The sequence below is a fragment of the Schistocerca americana genome, chromosome 6, assembly GCF_021461395.2.
Source record: "Schistocerca americana isolate TAMUIC-IGC-003095 chromosome 6, iqSchAmer2.1, whole genome shotgun sequence".
NCBI lineage: Eukaryota > Metazoa > Arthropoda > Insecta > Orthoptera > Acrididae > Schistocerca > Schistocerca americana.
Genome location: NC_060124.1, coordinates 455,823,873 through 455,842,971, shown reverse-complemented (window position 1 = coordinate 455,842,971; position 19,099 = coordinate 455,823,873).

Genomic DNA, 19,099 nt, shown 5'->3' with positions numbered 1-19,099 from the left:
TCGCCGGCTGCAATACGCCCCTCTATGTGTGTGTGTGTGTTTGTGTGTGTGTGTGTGTGTGCGCGCGCGCCTCCCTGCCTGCCTGCCTGTCTCTTTATCGACGTCGCTCTCTCCGCGCCGCCGGATCGCACTGTTTGTCCTCATCCTGCCAAAAGGCCGCACGGAGCGGGGCGGAGCGCCGCTGCGGAAGCTGTGTAAATAGTAGACACGGCGATGCGATATTGGATTTATCTGGCGTTCACCTACGCCCCAAAAAACCTCCCCGCAGACCGTATCCCACAACCCAAAACGATATCGAATTTCAACATCATTGCGCACAGTCAATATTTGTGCTGGGGGACATCGGATGACACGTAATTTAACGAAACGAAGTTTCCGATTCGTCCTTCGAAAAGGGAAGGAGAGAAATGAAGTCAGGCCCATCCTTCCGTGTGTGTTTACCTCGTCCGGTCGCGATTCGAAGCAGAAACAGCGCACGTCAGCGCCGGAAGCTGACAGCTGAAGTATCGCGAAAATGCAGCGGATCGCTCCCTCGCCCAGTCGTTGTTTTATCGTGTTTGGCGTATGATCAGGTCGCTTGCTATTTTCCCAGTTCCAAAATTCATGTGAGAGCTGCTCGGTCCAGTTTCTCTCGATGAATAGAGGTCGTGCTTAATAACAGATATCTGGACACAAGTACTCACCCACTATTCTAAGCCTTTGAAAAGGCAGAGCAGTAAAGTGTGACGCTAACAAATTCCTTAACGCGAAGGATATTAATTTAAACGTTTAGAAATAAGGCTGACTTTTATTTCATCTCCTTCTCTTCATTTCACCATCGTTCACTTTGAAACATCAGCAACCCACCGTACTGGCCTTTCTGTTTTTAACTCTCCCATCTCCGGTTCAAAGGCCTTGTGGAGTGCGATTTAAATGCTTGACCTGCCATCCCGGCGTATACAGGAGATTCAGTCGCCGCTACCCACGGATTTTATGCAACCTGCAATGCCTTCAAATATCTCGTGAAAAATTTTCTCATTCTGTTGCTCGCTTAGTAGAAACTTTTAGTCCTACAGAAAAAATGAACAGGACCTTTTTGCAGTAAATTTAATTTACTTAATCTTTACCGATATCTGTTTCAGTTAGGTGCCGTAAATTTCGAATTATTCAAGAGAGACGTAAAAAAGTGATCTCCAAGCGCATTTTTCTTGAATAACTCGAGAACTGTGCCTCCAGCGAAAACTTATCCTAGTACTAGCAAGTTCGGTACTTTACTGCAAGGAAGAGATGTCTCGGAATAATCTACTACGTCCCACTTATATATGTTTTTTCGACTGATTCCACTCGATCCACGATACAGTTTCATGGAATTCTATGATCGAAATTGAAATTATCTGGAACTACTTCATCTTCCACTTGTTTCAATGACTTCTCGTTGCCAATTTTTGTGTTACGATGCCGGTATTCTTCTTCCTATTATTCTGCATCAACATGTTGTTTCTGGCTTGTTTATTCTTAAGTCATTGTCTGTGCTAAGTATGATAAGTGTAAGTTGTAAAAAAAAAAAAGTATTCTGATACCTCCACGGGATCTGAATTTGTATCCGTTCCCCTTAAACTTTCATTCCTCCTCCGAAATTTTGTTTCACTTTCCCCATGGCTTCTTTCAACCTGTAAGTTGAACAACACGGGTAGTAAGTAGCAAACTTGCCTTTACGTTCTTCACACTGACTTTTCTTTTGATCTTCCACGGTTATTACTCTCACTTGTCTTTTCTGCATATATTGTACATCATTCGTTCGCGTTTGTGCTTTAGACACAATTTAAAGAACTGTGGATACTTTGTTTCCCTTTTTCACAGGTAATCGGATTGTAGATAATTACAAACTGCTATCGGTTACGTAGTGATTAGAGAAACAATGCAAGTTCATAGACTTTTTATCAGCTAAAACATCTCAAATAGTAATGAATTTCGTCCAGAGGCTGGAGACATATGATGCGGGTACCTAAAGATTTTCGTGCTTGCAGAACAGTGCTGATTGTAGTAGTAACAACTGCCATCGTATTATGGATCAAAAAATTTTAGAAAATCGTCCTGATTTTTTTTCAGTCTTCTTTCTACTTCTAGACATGCTGTTGAAATTGGTTCCCTAATATCTTTGCCCTACCGAAATACATTACCTAAAAAAGTCCCGTTAATATTTTCTGTAGTACTAATAGTCTGCATATAGCATGACGTGAAAATCTGCCTGGGGCTTTGAAGGGGCAGCTGAATCGAACTGTATGTTCCCAACAAATTAGTGAAGGCGAGTTTTGGATGGTTTATCTGAAAATGGCACTATCGTTTTATTGTTCTATGTATGTCTCATGCAGACTAAGATTTGGCTATAATGTTCTTGCAATCGACGCTTCACTTAATCTTGTGATTGTACCTGCAAGCTGTCAACTACCATGACTAGACTTGCTTAACACTACAGGATAATTTGAAATAAAGTTTGCTGAATTAATAAGTATTCAATTTATTTTTCGTAGTACGGTGTAATCCCAGTTTCAAACATGCCTTCGAATTAAGTCTGAATTCCGATTTTTTAGTTTAATGTAGCAACTTAAGAGACGGAAGATTTTCATCAGAACACGATACCAACACTGCAGCCTAACGTTTTCAGACAACAGTTATTCATGGAATATTGGAAACAGGGAATGATTTTATGGTCCAGTTTCTTTGGAACTGCACGAATCCACTAGAATTATTGTCATCAGACAAGTTACACTTTTTTGTTGATAGTCCTTATCAAAATACGGAAATAAATTCATTCTATGCAACAATGATTTGTTATACATTCCTTTCTGTAAGAGGTGGAACACAGTTATTAGTACGTTCAGTGAGTACTGGAGAATATGTAAAACAAAAATAAGTCGTCGAGAATGACAAAGGTATTCCCTACGTTGGCGGACTTTGTCGGTTCAGTATAGATGCTCCAGATGCGTGGTACATGATTACCTCATTTTGTACTTGTGGATTACGACTATTGCCGTTTTAGAGTGTATGCATTGAAATATCTAGTTGTACTTAGATATGTTGCAGCGAGATGTCCCACCTAGAGCACGATCAGTCAACTGAGATGATGAAGTTGATGCAGTTGGAGCTGGTATTGATGCTAATATTATTGGCGCAGCTTCGACAGCATTCTATGATGACGTAACTGTTGCTGCATTTGGTGCCGGCAACATGCGGTCGTGCATTATACTGCTTAAATGTAGGGTTTCGTAGGGATCGAATGAAGGGTAAAGCCACGGATCGTAACACATCTGAAATGTAACGTCCACTGTTCAAAGAGCCGTCAATGTGAACAAGAGGTGACGTGTAACCAATGGCACCCCATACCATCACGCAGGGTGATACGTCAGTATGACGATGACGAATACACGCTTCCAATGTGCGTTCACCGTGATGTCGCCAGACACGGATGCGACCATCATGATGCTGTAAACAGAACCTGGATTCATCCTAAAGAATGACGTTTTGCCATCCCTGCACCCAGGTTCGTCATTGAGTACGCCATCGCAGGCGCTCCTGTCTGTGATGCAGCGTCAAGGGTAACTGCAGCCATGGTCTCCGAGCTGATAGTCCATGCTGCTGCAGACGTCGTCCAACTGTTCATGCAGATGGTTGTTGTCTTGCAAACGTCCCCATCTGTTGACTCAGGGATCGAGACGTGACTGCACGATCCGTTACAGCCATGCGGATAAGATGCCTGTCATCTCGACTGCCAGTGATGCCAGGCCATTGGAATCCAGAACGGCGTTCCGTATTAACCTCCTGAACCCACCGATTCCATATTCTGCTAACAGTCATTGGATCTCGACCAACGCGAGCAGCAATGTCCCGATGCGATAAACCGCAATCGCGATAGGCTAGAATCCGACCTTTATCAAAGTCGGAAACGTGATGGTACGAACTTTTCCTCCTTACATGAGGCATCACAACAACGTTTCACCAGGCAACGCCGGTCAACTGCTGTCTGCGTATGAGAAATCGGTTGGAAACTTTCCTCATGTCAGCACGTTGTAGGTGTCGCCACTGGCGCCAGCCTTGTGTGAACGCTCTGAAAAACTAATCATTTGCATATCACACCATCTTCTTCCAGTCGGTTAAATTTCGCGTCTGTAGCACGTCATCTTCGTGGTGTAGCAATTGTAATGGGCAGTAGTGTACTTTTGATTATACACACTCATTACTGTCCTAGTACCAAATCAGTTGCGAGCTGAAATGCATAATCATGTGTGAAGACGCTAGCGAACTCATCTCCGGTGGTACCTCGCAATGAGTACCGCCCTTCGATAGTGGCATTTGCCTCTGATCGAAGCGTTAGGTCTTTTGCAAGGTCAGCCAGCCAGCGAGCAGCGGTCCAGCCAGCCAGCAGCGGTCCAGCCAACTAGCAGCCGTCCTGCCAGCAGCGGTCCAGCCAGCTATCAGCCGTCCAGCCAGCAGCGGTCCAGCCAGCTAGCAGCCGTCTAGCAAGCAGTGGTCCAGCCAGCTAGCAGCCGTCCAGCCAGCAGCGGTCCAGCCAGCTAGCAGCTGTCCAGCCAGCAGTGGTCCAGCCAGCTAGCAGCCATCCAGCCAGCAGTGGTCCAGCCAGTTAGCAGCCGTCCAGCCAGCAGCGGTCCAGCCAGCAGCATTCCTGCGAGCCAGCGTTCCTGCCAGCCAGCCAGCCAGCCAGCCCACCAACATTCCTGCCAGCTAGCCAGCCAGCCTTGCTGCCTGCATTCCAGCCTGCTCAGCCTTCCAGCGTTCCTGCCAGCCGGCCAGTGTTCCTGCCAGCGTTCCTGCCTGCAGTTGCCTCCCGCCAGCGTCGGCGGAGTGGGGCTTCCGCCCCAGTTGGCATTCCATCTGTCTTCGTCCATCTTCGTCTGTCCCTTGTTTTTTTCTGTACTTTTCTTCCGGTCCTCTTTCTTTTCCTCCTTGTCGTTATGTCAACCCCCACAACCACTACCACCACCACAGCAATAGTATATACCTCTTCCTCCGCCGCCGCCACCACAATTACGTGGTGTGCAGAATCTCCCCTCCCTCATTCCATCCCTCCCCTACTCACTCTCCCATCGCCTTCCCTCTTTGTCACCCCATCCCCAACTTCATCCTCCCGCAACTCCTCCTCTGATCCTTTCCCTCCCCTGCCTCACCCTCTTACAGCAGCCATTGCTAGGTTGGTGGCCTGGAGGGCCATGGTCCACGCCCCGCTCTTGCCCTCGCCTTCACCATTGCCGTCATCTTCACAATCGCCATCGCCTTCACTGTCGCCATCCACATCTCCGGCGCCAGCTCCAGCATCCACGCCGGGATCTGCCACTTCCCACCACCTCCCAGTTGCTCCTGTCCCACATGCCTCCTCTCACCCTCCTGTCGCCGTCAAAAGCCCTAGCGGCACCCCTGCCTCCTCTGCTTCCAAAAAGGCCCCGCCCAATTCTCCTTCCCTCCCTCCAGGATGTCATGGATGTCTCCCCACCTGGCCCTGCTACCACCTCCTCCTCCTCCTCCTCCCCCTCCTCCTACAAATACCTCCTCTCTCATCCCGATCCTTCCCTCCTTGGGGCCCAAAACCACTCACTCCCTCTCTGCCAACACTCTCCCGGAGCCCCCATCGCCCTCCTCACTCCCCAAAGGGACTCCATTCTCATCTCCTCTTCCTGCCCCACCCTTCACACAGACATCCTCTTCTGTATCCTCATTACCCGGTTTGGCTCCAATGCCTCCCTCACCCCTGCTCCTTCCCTGTCCCCCTCCCACCAACTCCAACCCCCGAATTGCCTCCCGACCCTCAGCATCGTGATCAGTTGGCTTAGTCCGACGATCTTGGAGGAGGAGGTGATGGCGGAGCTCAAGGCGCACCCCTCATTGGAAATACAGGCAGTCTGCTGCATCTTTAACCCGGCCGGCCCCACCCGCCTTATGCGGGTGTTCTCGGAGCATGCCCCTTCCACTGACCGTCTCCTGAAGGAGGGTGCCCTCCTCTTCCATCAACGCTACAAGGTCGACCCCTCTTGTTCCCCTCCTCAATCCCTCCACTGCCAGAGCCTGTGCTACAACGCACATACTACATCTGAGTACCACAAGGCCCCTGTATGCCCACACTGTAAAAAGTGGCAGTGCCCAAACCTACAGTCCCCTCCCTCCTGCAATACTTATAATCTCGCACATCCCATCTACTCCCAGAAATGTTAGCCCCAACCCCCTCCCACAACTCCTGAACTCACTGTCCCTGTCCACCCTCTGGACGCCACCACCCCTCCTGGCAATTCCCTTCCCCCTCCCCCCACTGCGGAAATCATCAGGTTCCTCACCATTGTCCGTCCTCCAAAATGTCCACCCTTTCCAGCGCCCCCACACTCTCCAGCAGATATCCCTCACTGACTGTTCCATCTTCCACCTCAACATGTATGCCACCTACTCCCATAATCAGGTCCATTTCACCTTCTCCCATCTCAACACCCTCGTTCAATTCCCTGTCAAATGTTCAATAACATCCGTTCCCTTCCCACCAACAAGAATCTCTTCCTGCACACCACGTGGATGCCTTCCTCCTCAATGAAACCTTTCTTCAGCCCCAACACATTGTACATACCTCGCCCTACCTCCTTCACCACTCCGATAATCCCATCCCGATACTGCATGGCAGAGTGGCCATTGGCCACCACCACCAGATCCCTGTTCGGCTCCAAACTCTCCTTCCCAACCCCACAGAAAACCTGATCCTTAGTCTCTTCTTCCCTGGCCTTACCATCACCTGCGCCACCAACTATGCCTGCCCCAACGCCCCTATTCCTTTTGACTTCCTCTCCCTCATTGAATGAATCTTCTCCTCCTACGTGATCGCTGCCGACCTTAACATCCATAGTCGTTCCGCCGCCCATTTACGGCAGTGGCATCAGTTGCTCTCCTCCCTCCAAGGCGGCCTTGTCCCCACTCCCCAGCACACCCACCCCAAATCCAACTCACTCCTGATGTCATGCTCTCCTCCTTGGCTGCATAGTGGTGGATGTCCTGGACCCCATTGGTAGTGGCCATCTCCCTGTCCTCCTCACTGTTTCAGACTGTCGTCGCCCCCACCCCGACCCTCGTACTGAACCTCCCCCGAATTACCTCCATGATTATTCCCATGCTGACTGGAATGCCTACTGGGATACCCTCTCTAACCAGGTCAATAGCCACCCTGATGATATTATCCGTGCCACCTCCGTTCTCCAACAGACCTTGTCTGAAGCCGTGGAGGCCCACATTCCTTCCGTCACCATCCACCTCCACCGTCCTACCTTATCCCCACATGCCGTCCTCCTTCTCCGTGAATCCTGCTGTGTCTACTGTGCCTTCCTTCACATGCATGACCTGGACACACTACGACGCCACCGGCGACTCCAGCGACACATCCAGAGCTTGCTCGCGGCTAAGAAAGGCTGGGACTGACGATAGACATGCACAAGTCTTAATGCTACACTTCCATTCAACTCGTCCAAGTACTGGTCGGCCTTCCGCCGCCTTACCGGATCTAAGCCCACTCCCTTCTACCCTCTCCTTCATTATGATCAACTCTTTCCTGACAACCTAAGTAAGGCCAACCACTTTGCCTCCTACCTCTCTGATGTCTTTACCATCCCCGACGATCCCCAGTTCGATTACTCCCTCTTCCTGGATGTCCGCAATCGAACTGACACCTCTGTTCCTCCCGTCACCCGTGTTTCCAGTACTTGTACGACACTGCACACACCAAACTCAATGCCCCCATCACTACTCAGAATCTCACCGCTACACTCCACAAGATACGTAGCACCACTGCTGGTCACGATTGTGTCACCCATCACCATCTTCGTGAAGCTCCTGCCTCCTTCCTCTCCAGTCTGGGCTGCCTCTATAATGTAGTCCTGACCACTGGCTACTACCCCAACCTGTGGAAAACCTCCCGAATCCTCATGTTCCTTAAACCTGACAAACTGCCGTCCGCTGTCTCATCCTACTGTCCCATCAGCCTTACCTCAGTCTTCATCAAGGTCCTGGAAACCATCCTTACCCGACGCATCCATCAACACCTCCGCCAGCACCGCCTCCTTCCCGTTACCCAGTGTGGCTATCGGCCGTCCTTCTCTACCAATGATCTTCTCCACATCTCCTCTCTGAATGGCTTAATTCCCGTCGCTCCGCTATCTTCCTCTCCCTTGACCTCGAAAGCGCCTATGACCATGTGTGGCATTCCGGTCTCCTCCTCAAGCTCCAAACCTTCGCCCTTCCTATTAACTACGTCTGTCTGATTGGGTCCTTTCTTTCCCAACGTCCTTCTTACATCACCATCTAAAACACGGATTCCTACAACTTCTTCCCCTCTGCCAGTGTGTCCTAAGGTTCTTTCCTCTCCCCTCTTCTCTACCTTTTGTATACGGCGGACATGCCACCTCCTTCACCCCCCCCCATCCACCTTCTCCAGTACGCCGATGACACCACCTTCCTCGCCCTCGTCCCCTCCCTGCAGCGCTCCCAACACCTTCTCTAATCCCATCTTGACCGATTCACCACTTGGTGCTACCAGTGGTTGCTTAAGGTCAATCCTTCCAAAACCCAGGCGATCATTGTAGGCAAAACCACTCTTTCCTCCTGCCTCCTCGACTTGTATGGTCTATGGCCGTCCTATCGCCCTCATCCCCACCTTTAAGTACCTTGGCGTCACTCTTGACCGTCGTTTCTCCTTGACCCCCCATCTCCGGACAATCCAAGCCAAGGCACACTCCCGACTCTCTCCTCAAACTCTTTTCTGGCTGTAGATGGGGTCTGGACCCCTCTAATATTCTCCATATGTATAAATCCCTCATCCACCCTATCCTCTGCCACGCCCACTCTGCTTGGATCTCTGCTCCTCCTACTTTTTACAAATCCCTTCAGATCCTTGAACGCCATGCTCTTCGCCCCGCCTATCGCATCTGTCTCCCCTCCCCCACGTGGATCCTGTACGAACTTATTCCGTTCCCCCACCTCCTCCTTTTCCTCGAACGGATATGGATCCTCTACACCTCCCGCAAAACTCGATCCTCCTCACCCGCTTGTCTCTCCCATCCTCTCCCGGCCCCGTCCGCTGCCACGCCTGTATTTCCACGTCCCACCTGCTCTCCATCTCTCCACCCTCCTTACCGTCTCCCAAGGTGGCTCCCGCCAGCTCCTCCTCCCTGATAAGGCCTTCCTCCCCTCCATCTACCCCTCCTACCAACTTTAATACTCCCTCTTCCGGTGGTTGTTCCTATGGGCACCCTCTCTCCCTACTCTAGACACTAGTGAACGATAATTTTCCCACAACGTGATACGGATGGTTTCAATACCAGTGAGGCATATTGGAACGTACTTTCGTTTGGTTCGACGGCTCTCCATTGACAGGCTTGTGCAAGGCTTCCATCTCCGTTCAGACAACATAGTCCGGATCACTTTACGGCCGGCACCGCGCTCTCGACTTGGTATATACTGTTGGAATATTTTTGTTTTTCGTCACGGTTTCAACCAAAGAATAGTTTCGTAATTATTCGTAATCGATTGCAGCTATATGGCTGAAATTACCCAACAAACGTATTTTGAGATGTAGCTAAATAATCAGCTTGTTGAACGATCAGACAAAGAGTACATTCCCAACCGATTACAAATAGATAGTTTGGACACAGTGAAGAAACGCTTTCGATAATTACAGCGTTTACAAACAAATTATGTTCGGAAGTACACCCTAGAATCGACATCGAAGTCATTAGAGACGGAGCAGACACTCGGATTGCTTTTAGCGGTGGGGAGGGAAATCAGCAGGTTCCTTTTAACCCCTTAAGAACACGCAGGTTGTCTGTGAGACCACGGAGATTAATTTCACATTAATACAATGTCTGACAATTCCTTTCAAGAAGCTATCGTTTCAGTACATTTAGGTGTTTATAATAGGAGTCTTACCTGGTATAATGACAATAGCACTTCTGGTTAGATTTCAACAAACGGTTCCAGAGTTTCAAGGACGAGCCGCATGTACTGGTGTCAGTTTATTGTTAGCTCCGCTTAGCTTATTCCTGAGCGTGTATGTGTGCACTATTGGATTTGTTTACCGTTAGAAGTTTTCTTGTTTGAAACCTCATTTTGGTATATCGTAAGACTGCAACTATGTTATGGCATATTGTTACGAAACAGAGAGTTAGAGTCTCGATCAGGCACAAAATTTTAGTCTGCCAGGAACTTTCATATCAGCTCACGTTCGGTGCAAAGTGAAAATCTCATTCTGGAGGGGAGAATTAAGTGCTGCTTTTATTTCCAGCACGACTAAGTATAAAACAACCGAGAAGAAGAGAAAGCTTCAGGCAGTTTTCTTTTGCGCTTCTGCAAGACCATCTTCAGCAGAGCACAATGTCAAAAAACATTGCCAAAAAGGTAACTCAGAGAATTTGAGAGCTTTCTGGTGCGTAAAGCTCTTAAGTGGAATCAATTGGGCGATCTCGAGGACATTCTGTGGACTGCAAAACTAGAAAAGGGAGAAGCAGATACGTCTGTGTGCCGTGCATGGCTCGCCGGCACACCACTTGGTATTTTACACCCTGTTTTAACGTATTTCCATCTTACCACGTTGATTTAAATTACTGGTTTTACTGAGTTGCTGTTTTGACTGACCATCATCAGCGCTAGTAGCACGTATCAATATATCCCCTCTGATAGGATCTTTGCTCGTCTGCTGTTACTTCCCGGTTATCATCTGTCGCTGAGTCAGTCGGAACGTGCGAGGCGGAAAGTTCACGGCGGCAGTTCGGGTCGTGAGTTGGGCCCTGCCAGTCAGTTGCAATGAGTCTGGAGTGCAACCTGGTCCAGCCAGTCGCTGGCTCGCAGCAGCAGTGAGCCCTGCGTGGACATCGCCCGCCCAACCGTTGCCGTCACCCATCACTTAAGCCGGGCCTGACTTTTGGTGGATTGTTGGTCGGTCGGTTGGTCAGAGGACATCTCCGTGCGGCGTAGTCGACTGGGCCCGCTGGCGGTCTCTGGGCAGTGTCGGAGTCTGTCTGGAGGTGTCCGATCGGTACGAGCATAGTCGCTCGCCCACCCAGTTGTTTTCTGCATTAGATTGTTGGTTCCGGCGGTGCTGTTGTGGAGGTTTCCCTGTGAGCATCAACGAGTGAAGTGTTCGAAATAGACGCCGTCTGGTGGAATTTATTAAATTAATTTATCCATAGTTAAGTGCACCTGCGGAATGTTCTGCATTGTGGCCGTTAGTGTTCTGATTATCTGCCCTGACCGCTAACGTAATTTTTAGGCAGTGTCTTTTCCTCACCTGTTGTTGCTGCACAACATGGTGTATAGTTTTGGCAGCTCAGTTCACATACGCGTTTGTTTGGGGATAGTGATACATGTACTTTTTTTGGGGCCTTGAATTCTCGTGTATTCCGTCGTGGCAAGCAAGCGGTTCGTCGGTCAGTCACGACCGTCCCTTGGTTGGGTTCGGACAAAACGAGTGTAGTTGGGCTCACCGCCTGTCTCGCGTAAGTGAAGGAGGGCAGACCGATCCTCTGGAGGCTCCTGAGTGCTGTTCCCTTAATTATTCTTTGGCAGTGTTAATGTTGCTGTAATTTATTTTAAAAGATTTTTTTGGGGCTTTACTGTATTTTATATTATCAATTGGGCAAGGTTAATTGAGGGCCTTCAGCCCCGGAAACATGTTCTCAGAGTTTCCTTAAGTCCAAATATTATTGCCTTCTGCTCTTAAATGGTTATTGTAATTTCCTCTGAGAGATTTTACAAGTTATTGTGGGCCTTCCGCCGTTGGTGTTGAGAAAGGAAATTTGTAAACTTAATGTTGCAATATATATATATTTCCTTAATTTTCAGAATTTAACTTTGCTGCCTTCAGCCATCTTACTGCGTTTGTTTATCTCTTTCTATGCACCTTGCGGGCCATCAGCCCTTTTAGCATCTTAAAACACTGTAACCTTCTGCCTTTAGTAATCGTGTTAGTATATTTGGAATTTTGAAGATACGATTTATCTTATTCGTAAATTTAACTATGTGTCATGTCTTTTCAAAATTGAACTTATTCTAAAGCATCTGTTTGGAGGCCTTCAGCCGCGAAGCAAATTTAATTCTTTCCAAAGTGTATTTGTGAACTAAATGACAATAAATAACAATTGTGAAATTAATCCGACCGCAACTCCCTTGGCCCTTTCCACAACCCTAATTACCTGTTACCCGCGCGTGATTTAGCGGGCGTTTCAGTTTGTAGAAACTGAGAGATATACATTTGCTGTGAATATTCTGTTTCTGAGTATCAAGACTGTATCGACAAAATATCCAACTGAATATGGGTATTACTGTGGTACCACCTTATTTTCATGTTCCTCTGTTTTGTGTAAATGGTTTTGACCAAAATACAAAACTTTTCTTTTAAATAGATACATTAAACTGATAAAAAAACTACTTCATTTGCTAAGAAGTCCCTCCGTAATATAAATAACAATGCAAATTAATTGCGATGGAAACTGTAACGCTCTGTGATACCAGCTGCGTATACTAACGTCGAGATTCCAACCGCGTGCACCGCCGGGTGATAGGAATAATCCCGGCATCTGTCTGCAACGGTTTAGGGAAATCGTGGAAAACACGTAACAGGACTGTGGTGCGCGAATTTTAACCGTCGTCTTTCCTAACGAGAATCCAGTGTGCTAAACATTGCGTGACCTCGCTCGGTAACCTAGACAAATATGAAACACAGTCTGAATGACAAGTGACGTGAGTAGGGAAAACCCTCTGCGTAGAAGAGTTGTTCGTAAACTTCCAGAGATTGTACTTAAAACAGAGATTGTGCCCCCAACCAAGATTAGCACCGAAACACATTTTAGATCAAGAAGAAGAAGTTAACACCGAAATTTTTAAAATAATGACAGATAAACAACGATTTGTTTAGGTGGTCTCATATTTCGTATGTTTTCCATTAAATGGACAAACAAAGGGTCTATGAAGCGGGTGGTACCGTTTGTTTCATACTCCCTTTGGCTTAATGTCTGCCAACTCGCATTGCAAGACATATTTCTTGTTCTTCCTGTTGCTAATTTTTGTTGGTTACTAACCTTCTATTTACACTTTCACACCTGCAAGTTTTGTTGAATAGAACCGAAATTGTTATGTTTCTTTTGGTAGTTATAGAGGTACGCCTGCTAAAATGTTGCCAGATTCGGTTTTATCAAATCTTATTTACCGTATGTTGTCTTCGAGGACTCCAAGAAACTATACTTAAGTTTGAATTTTACATTCTTTAAATATTCCTTGATTCACTGTTCTTGGAAGCCAGAAATATATTTGTTGAATATCTAAACCAGGAAACGATTGAGTGCACTTCAAAATAAATAAACAGAAGAGTTAAAAGACGGGAATTCAAATTAAAATGGTTCTAAGCACTATGGGATTTAACATGTGAAGTCAGCAGTCCCCTAGAACTACTTAAACCTAACTAACCTAAGAACATCACACACATCCATGCCCGAGGAAGGATTCGAACCTGCGACCGTAGCAGCAGTTCGGTTCCGGTCTGAAGCTCCTAGAACCGCTCGCTCACAGCGGCCGGCCATAGAGGGATGGAAAACGTAAATACGACTGTGGTGAAAGTGAAATGGAAGTGCGTGATACATAAAAGTGAGCGAACGGCTGGTAGATGGACAACGGAGGTTCTCTCCTTGATTACAAAAGATAAGAAAACACTGGGAGGCCAACATGAAGACAGGTGGCTACATGTTAGAAAACATGTGTGAGTGGTGTGGATGGATGCATTTAAGAAGACACCCTAATATATAAAAAGATCTCTAAAGGAGGCCTTTATGGAGCAGTAAGTGTCAAGTGGCTGACCATTATATATAAAGTCTAAATAAATAGTGGCAACAGAGATTTTTTGAAATAAAATTCTTGACTGAAATGTGATGTAAACCTCTCAGAAGGACGTAATTCGCTGAAGTTTGGAATCACTGACATTCGTTCTATCTAATGCCTAAAGAAAATACAGGGTTTTCAAAACCAATGACCGCATTTCCAAACTCCATATTTATTGCCGAAAATACTACAAACATGGGATCAGTTGCAAAATCTTAAAGTTTTAGCTATGCTGTTACCAATAGTCCATGTGTTCATTGGCAACAGCACGAACAACATCTTTTCACATTTTTACCGCGGTTAATTTTCAGTGATGAAGAAAAGATTCACGTTGTAACGTGCACATATGGGGACTCCAGAACCCTCATGACATTACTGAGTTCGAAAGAAACTTGCCTAAACTGAACTTTTTTTTCATTTTTCCTGTAAAAGTGTGCGGCGCCTACTCTTCAAAGGAAAACTGAATGACCGGAATGTGTTTCCATACAACCACTGTTAACTCTCATGCTGGCTGCCACGTGGCTTCTACCGGAATACAAACTACAACCATTGTAGTAAGGTACAACGTCCATGAAGTAGTAGTAACAGACGTACCTCCCATGTGTAGTAATCGATATTAGGCAGCCCAATGATGAGAGGCACAGGAACTAATCGAAATCAAACACCCTAATGGTAGGAGGCAATGAAAGACACCGCAATCAAGCATCCTGCTGGGGACAGAGAACTATTACAAATGGTTCAAATGGCTCTGAGGACTATGGGACTTAACATCTATGGTCATCAGTCCCCTAGAACTTAGAACTACTTAAACCTAACTAACCTAAGGACATCACACAACATCCAGTCGTCACGAGGCAGAGAAAATCCCTGACCCCGCCGGGAATCGAACCCGGGAACCCGGGCGTGGAACTACTACATCCAGGTCGTTGTTCGTAGACACAATGAACGTAGTTTCTAACCAGACACTGAAATGGCTACTATTATTGTACTGTACGATCAAATTTTCAGCACTGAAATAAATTTAGAACATAAATACTAACCGTTAAAACACCAAGATTTACATTTACATCGTAAATGAAATATAGAGTAAAATGGGTCGTTCTTTTAACTGCAGACCAGGCACACTTGATATTTGTCGACTACAGCATCATCTACTACGAATGGGAAACAAATGCTTGAGTAAACCGTACGTATTTTTTGGCGTACATACGAGTACACTGGCAGAAAAGGATTGGTGTACCTGGTCTGACGACGTCGACTCAGATCCGATGATGGGATATGTCACCAGGGGACACTAGAGGTAGTGATAAAGGCCTCAACGTCATCCGCCGCTGATAGCGTAGGGGCGTAGCTAACAGAGCGCCATCTTTGTCTATCCTCACAGCCAGAAGGCTCATTGTAGTGCAAACGTCTGAAGCCAGCGGAAAACGAAGCAACGGAGAGGCGTCCGTGCGTCAGTTGCGCATCGATGCTGATATCAGTAGTGACGCGAATGTTCTCACATCCGTGGACGAGGTTCTTGACATCGACGCAGCACGCACGCCGTCAGGATCGTCGTATTGTAAGGGCAATAGCGGCAGATCGCACGGCTACCACAGCACAAATAAGAGGGCTTGTGAGCCCAGACGTGTCAACAAGAACTGCTGGGAATGGGTTATAACAGTGGGACACACCTGTAGTCCGACTTCCACTCACGACATAGCATAAATGTGAACGGCTAGACTGGTGCCGTCAGAGGATCACTTTGAATGTCACGCCGTAGCCTTCACGAATGGAAGCAGATTCTGCCTGTAGTTGATGATCGTTTTGACATACGATGTCGAACTGTAGAACGCTGTACCGTACCGTGCTTTCATCCAGACACATCGGCCCCACCGTAGGTTCAAAAAATGGGACTTAACTTCTGAGGTCATCAGTCCCCTATAACTAACCTACGGACATCACACACATCCATGCCCGAGGTAGGATTCGAACCAACGACCGTAGCGGTCCCGCGGTTCCAGACTGTACCGCCTAGAAGCGCTCGGCCACCCCGGCCGGCTTATGGTCTGGGGTGCGATAAGCTACAACTCTCGTTCACTCTTATTATTTCTGGATGGGACGCTAACCAGTGCTAGGTGCGTGTAGAATGTTTTTAGATCCTTTCTGTTGCCGTTCTTGCAACAGGGAGGTGATGTGTTGCTCCAAAATGATAATGTCCGCAAATTGTTCTTGAAACTCAACTTGCTCTGCAAGGCGTGCAACAACTTCTCGGGCCAGCCCGATCGCCGGACTTGCTTCCAGACGAGCACGTGTCTGTCATGCTTTGGCGAGAAGTGAATCGTCCGTCTCGTCGACCAACAACTCTAAAAGAACAGGTGGAGCAGGCATGGCTTAACGTATCCCAGGACAGTACGAGGTGCATTCAAGTTCTAAGGCCTCCGATTCTTTTTCTCCGGACTGGAAAGTGATAGAAACATGCGCATTATTTTAAAATGAGGCCATGTTCATTGTCAATACGTCCCAGAGATGGCAGCACCGTACGGCAGATGGAATTTTACCGCCAGCGGCGAGAGTGAGAACTGTTTTAAATACTTAAAATGGCGACGTTTTCCTTACTTGAACAGCGTGCAATCATTCGTTTTCTGAATTTGCGTGGTGTGAAACCAATTGAAATTCATCGACAGTAGAAGGAGACTTGTGGTGATGGAGTTATGGATGTGTCGAAAGTGCGTTCGTGGGTGCGACAGTTTAATGAAGGCAGAACATCATGTGACAACAAACCGAAACAACCTCGGGCTCGCACAAGCCGGTCTGACGACATGATCGAGAAAGTGGAGAGCATTGTTTTGGGGGATCGCCGAATGACTGTTGAACTGATTGCCTCCAGAGTTGGCATTTCTGTGGGTTCTGTGCACACAATCCTGCATGACGACCTGAAAATGCGAAAAGTGTCATCCAGTTGGGTGCCACGAATGCTGATGGACGACCACACGGCTGCCCGTGTGGAATGTTGCCAAGCAATGTTGACACGCAACGACAGCATGAATGGGACTTTTCGTCGGCTGTGACAATGGATGAGACGTGAATGCCATTCTTCAATCCAGAAACAAAGCGCCAGTCAGCTCAGTGGAAGCACACAGATTCACCGCCACCAAAAAAATTTCTGGTAACCGCCAGTGCTGAAAAAATGATGGTGTCCATGTTCTGGGACAGCGAGGGCGTAATCCTTACCCTTTGCATTCCAAAGGGCACTACGGTAACAGGTGCATCCTACAAAAATGTTTTGAAGAACAAATTCCTTCCTGCACTGCAACAAAAACGTCCGGGAAGGGCTGCGCGTGTGCTGTTTCACTAAGACAACACACCCGCACATCGAGCTAACGTTACGCAACAGTTTCTTCGTGATAACAACTTTGAAGTGAATCCTCATGCTCCCTACTCACCTGATCTGGCTCCTAGTGACTTTTGGCTTTTTCCAACAATGAAAGACACTCTCCGTGGCCGCACATTCACCAGCCGTGCTGCTATTGCCTCAGCGATTTTCCAGTTGTCAAAACAGACTCCTAAAGAAGCCTTCGCCGCTGCCATGGAATCATGGCGTCAGCGTTGTGAAAAATGTATACGTCTGCAGGGCGATTACGTCGAGAAGTAACGCCAGTTTCATCGATTTAGGGTGAGTAGTTAATTAGAAAAAAAATCGGAGGCCTTAGAACTTGAATGCACCTCGTATTTGCCATCTGTACGATCGGCTGGATGCCGGAGTCAGCGTCTGCACTGAAGCCTGTGGAGGCTAAGCTACATGCTGATATAGGTATTTCAGCATTTGGACGCAGAGTATAGGTAAATCATTCTGTTCATTTTCAGCTCTATGCCAGAGTTTCAACTCTATGGCGTAGCTAACGATCCGATATCAATGGAATATGTAACCTTTTAAATCCTGCCTAGCCGTCCAATATGGGGTGTCTGGGAAACCTGCTTTTTCGTATCGCTAGAGAACATTCAAGCAAAACCTGTTAATGAGTTTCATTACGAAAAGTAGATGACAATGAGACTTACATAGACGTATCCCAAGCACAGGGCGTCATACGAAATAAACAAGCTTCTTCAATATGTACAATCACTAATACTGGCGAAGTAATGAAGTTGACGCATCTGTTCAGGTCGCTAGTCTTGAACCTTCTCTTCGACTGGACCGCGACCAGTCGGGCGCGGCACTTATGTCCTCCCCGTCTAGAGGCCGCTACTGTCGCATTGTCGTCCTGGACAGTGGTCGATGAGCGCGCACTTGGCTGACGTCTTGTCACAGCCCTCTCCGCTCTCTCGTTCCCGGATGGCGTGCCGGTGCCTCACTTTACACAGTAACATAACCATATGTTTTCAGTTGATGGGACACCTGAAGAAAGTGCTGAACACGATGAGAGTCAAACACCTTCTGGATCTGTGTAAGTAAGGACAGGAAGAACAACGTAAGCCGTGCGCTATATTGTTGAAAGACAATGGCAACAAGGAATACATAACATACATATCGGCCTCAATATGCTGGAAAGGTAGCGGCTGCTACCAAAATAACCGGCCTTGAGCAGTGGAGGTGATCGTGTTTTGCACCCAATGGCACTTCGTACCAAATCATTATTATGACGATAACGAATGGAGTGTGGCGAAATTCGATCTTCTGATAGCCTCCGTACACGGGTAAGTCCTTCCTGATAACGTACACAAAAGTGGGTCTCGTCTGAGAGACGCCGTGGATCCACTCCTAGATGCAGTCTTTGAAGGTCAGTAGTAGCTCTACAGCCCTTGGTGAGCCTTGGCTTCTTCAACAATCTCCCTCCACACTTCTCGGTTATTTGCTGCTCTTTTCCACCCCCGGACTCCCATATTGCTGATATCCATTATTACCTCATCGATCCATCTTCTTCTAGGTCTCCCTTTTCGCCTAACTGAATGTATCATACCTTTCATCATTTTCTTTGGAATTCTATCCTCTGCCATTCTCTCCAAGTGTCCTAGCCATCGTATTCGCTGTGATTTCACAAATTTTACTATGTCCCTGCCTTGTATTAACTCTTGTAATTCGGCATTGTAGCGTATTCTCCAGCTTTCTTCCTCCCTTATTGGCCCATAGATTTTGCGTAGTATTTTCCGCTCAATGCTTCTTAGAGCATTTTTATCGTGTTCTGTCAACGTCCATACCTCTGAGCCGTATGTGATAACTGGGCGGACAAGGGAACTATAT